We start from the raw sequence: 3,821 nt of genomic DNA on the forward strand, positions 1-3,821 counted from the left end.
AACTTCCAACGTTAAATAGACATTGAATACTTGTTGGCCTTCCAACATTGGATTACCATTGGATTATGATGCGAAAATGAAAGTTAGGTTTACATTAAATCCTTACGTAGCCTTGACGTCAACTTCTAACGTTCAATAGACATTGAATATTTGTTGGCCTTCCAACGTTGGATTAGCATTGGATTATGATACGAAAATGAAAGTTAGGTTTACGTTAAATCCTTACGTAGCCTTGACGTCAACTTCTAACTTTAAATAGACATTGAATATTCGTTGGCCTTCCAACGCTGGATTACCATTGGATTATGATGCAAATAGAAAGTTGGATTTACGTTAAAACCTAACATAGGCTTGAAGTCAACTTTCAACGTTAAATAGACATTGGATTTTGAATGTAGGTTTGATGACATCCTCCAACATTAAATAGACATTGGATTTTGAATGTAGGCTTTTTGAATGATGGGTTGACGTCAAAATCCAATGTCGGGATAACATTAACCTCCAACACTGAACAGACACTTAAAGGTATAATGGACGATTTTCTCGAAAAAGTCGAAGCCAAATGTCTCTTACTTGCTTTTTGAAAAACGTGCATGCGCCAGACCATCCTACCGGCTCTGCTGCTCCTACGAGCACGCTTGACGGCGTTACGCAAGCATTTCTCCAGCATGATTGACATGTTAGAGGACCAATAGTTGAGACTCGCATCACGCCAGTCATTGGTTAAAACATCGTCTATTATACCTTTAAGTCAAGGAAAAAAAAAAAGCTTGAGCACACAAAATGTAGGTCACAAATTTACTCTTTAGAATTCTTTAAACAGTGCAAATAATGACTATAAACTGCGCATATAAAACAGCATTATATAAAGCTAGCTTCTTTGTAGGTCCCCTTCCACATAAGTTGAACTCCGCCTGGACTTCTTGCGTCATCAACCTGTGGGAATAAGGATACAATTATACATTAACTTAGCAATTATCTAGTGTTCCAGGGCAAATCATGGATTCTTAAAATGTATCTGGTCGCCAAATCTGTGCAAGGCTTGATTTACCTTATCTTCACAATTTCACATGTGCACAAGTAACTGTGGTGGGGTGGCGAGTGCCTGGTGGCTACAGCTTGTGTAGGCGGGGCCTATGGTCTGATTCTACAGAAAGTGTACAGCTGAACTAACGGCTTGCTACACATGCATCGCTTAAACTTACTTGTCCATGACCTATTTGACATTGGTTTCCATACTCGTTCCTCTGTCTACCATTGCCAAGCGTTGAATCTGAAATTGGAGAAAATCTGTGTTAAACAAGGTTAGTGTTCAGTATATCCCCATGACTGTGTTACAAGATGATTCAAACAGTACACATGAGAAAATGCATTATGTTGTAGTCTTAACATTGCCAGTAGGATTGGGCACCGAACCACGGTGCTTTGTTGGCACCAACCGAATGATATCAGTCCACCTATGACCAAACACTAGTTATAAATTCGGTGCTTATCTTCAGTACTTAAAAAAAAAAAAAAAAAAAAGGGAAAAAATACACCACCACAAAATTACATCAATCCCGTTCTTAGTGTACATGCAATCAGTGAGGAATGCTCAGAGGAATCGGGTGTGCCAAGATCGGATGATATTTTCCCTAAGGGCAGTGTTACAGCAATGATTTGTGTTGAAACCCAATGCCTAGGTTTTGTGACCAATATTGCTTTCAATCTAGCATGTAACTAAACTACAAAAATCAGTTTGTCACCAATTTCGACAAAACTGTTGGAAATTATTTGCCACAAATGAATGTATTGAAGGGTCATTTTTCATGTTACGGAATTCCATTGCAAAGAGATAATGATTTATGTTTTAAACAAAATATTACCAATGTGTTATGGCCACGTTATTTGAATAATGCCTAATAACAGCATGTCTCTAGTTTCTTTTGCAGGTTGTTTTGTGAAGATCGAGCCACATTTGACCGAATGACGCCAGCTCTGGCGAACCAATATGCTGTTACAGAAATTTGTTTAAGACCCAATAATGTTGTTTATTTGTCACATTTCCAACCACTCCAAGAAGATATAATAGGAATTATGGGTTTATTATGTGCATTTGTTTGTAATTAATAGAAATATGACCAGTCTTTATCACCAAATACGGTGAATGCGAAAAACTCCCCACTCATCCCTCAATTAGTGCAATGTATAAAATAATTTGTAGTGTCCGTCCCCCGAATGTTCTGTCCTGATTCACATGTAATATCAAGAAGGATTGGGGAACTATGGTTGTTCATATGTGCATCTTTGCTTAATGAATAGCAACAATATGTTTGAAAACATGATTCCCCATCTAATTTTTGAAATCGGGGCCACATTAGTCGCTGTGTAGTGTCCGTCCCTCAGTAGTGTCCATCCCCTCTTATTCTCTGACCTTCAATTACCAGTTGTAATTGGTGCATTATTTACTTTGGGTCACAAACATGTAAGAAAGACACCATCAGTACCATGATGAACACCCAGCAGTTGGTCTCAATAGGATGCATGTTCGTGTTGGAGTGTCCGTCCCCTTAAAAAATGCGGATTTGGGTACCTGCGTTCGTTGCCTTTTTACGCGATAATGGTGTATGGATACTACAAATCATTGGTGCTTCATTATAGAAGAGGTGTTCAAGTACATGTTGCACCAACATACATGGGAATTTGCCAACATGAAATTTTCAGTCACCCTGTCCTGAAAGTCATGATCTGATCTTGGCACACCCGAATGCATTATTATATTATTCTCACTGCGCAAGACTTCACAACAGATTTGAAACCTACCAGTTTTTGTCTTTCCTCCACCGAGTTCAGCGACTCGTCAAGACTTTTAAGTTCTTCAACTGTTGTAGCCTTGTCAGGAAGAGCTGTGTCCTGCGGCTATGCTTGAATGACCTTCAGCTCCTTCAACATGTCTCGGATCTCCACAAGCATCTGCATAACTTTTCTGTGAAATCCTAAAGCAATGAAACAAATGACAATTGCAATTAATCAGAGCACAACCTTACCAACTCAGCACTTGCCCCCATTAGTTTTATTTGTTCCACTTTACTGCAGTAAAACTCACTGGAGGGGTGTACCCTGGTCCAATTTAAAACGCGTACAATTTTGGTGTGGATCCGACTCATCAGGCAGTTCCACTGGCCATCCAAACTCGACCTTCCGTTGACCTCCATTCATTTTTTGGACCAGGATTACACCTCATTTTCATACTTAAATTTGTTTGTCAATAAAAATTGTAATACATAAAATGTTTGTATACATATTTGCTTTCACCATGTTAAGTTTCATTATGGTGGGAGTAAAGGAAAAATGGCCGCCATCATGAAATTTTTGGTGGCTAACGGCTTTTATCAAAAAAGCAATGCCCAAGGAGCATGTGTGCCAATTTTGGTGCTTGTTTCCACAAGTGAACGATTCTCCTGTAATTTGCAGTTATCTGCCCCACTATCTAGTCTGTGTCGGGGTTTGAAAGTCACCGGTTCGAGGGTCCTACCGGCACGGCAGTGATAAAGGTGAGGAATGGGGTTGTTCCTCCGCCGGGGTATCAGGATCAGGTTCAGGTTCTGGGACAGCTCGTCACCTCTTTGGTCAAGGAGGAATCCATGTTCAATCCAGGGGTTCAGCGTACCAGTGGTTATCAACCAAGGGAACAAAAGAAAACCCAGCCTGCATGACAATAAAAACCTTATTGTACACAGGATGTTACAGAGCATATGGCCATTTGTGTTATTCAAATTTCTGCATGCTACTTAGTAAAGAACACAGTAACAATCATTTCTATTCACTCCTTTCAAGACTTA

At 39.6% G+C, this 3,821-nt stretch overlaps 1 long non-coding RNA gene across 1 annotated transcript; it reads right to left on the reverse strand.

Annotated features, from left to right (window-relative positions):
• Positions 1–799: 799 nt before the first annotated feature.
• Positions 800–3,506, reverse strand: LOC115400970 (uncharacterized). Its single transcript, XR_003932846.1, has 3 exons — positions 2,803–3,506; positions 1,206–1,273; positions 800–936 (listed from the first exon to the last, which is right to left on the reverse strand). It is a non-coding gene; the product is annotated as an uncharacterized LOC115400970 (long non-coding RNA).
• Positions 3,507–3,821: the final 315 nt, after the last annotated feature.

Source organism: Salarias fasciatus, chromosome 14 (assembly GCF_902148845.1).
Source record: "Salarias fasciatus chromosome 14, fSalaFa1.1, whole genome shotgun sequence".
NCBI classification, from domain to species: domain Eukaryota; kingdom Metazoa; phylum Chordata; class Actinopteri; order Blenniiformes; family Blenniidae; genus Salarias; species Salarias fasciatus.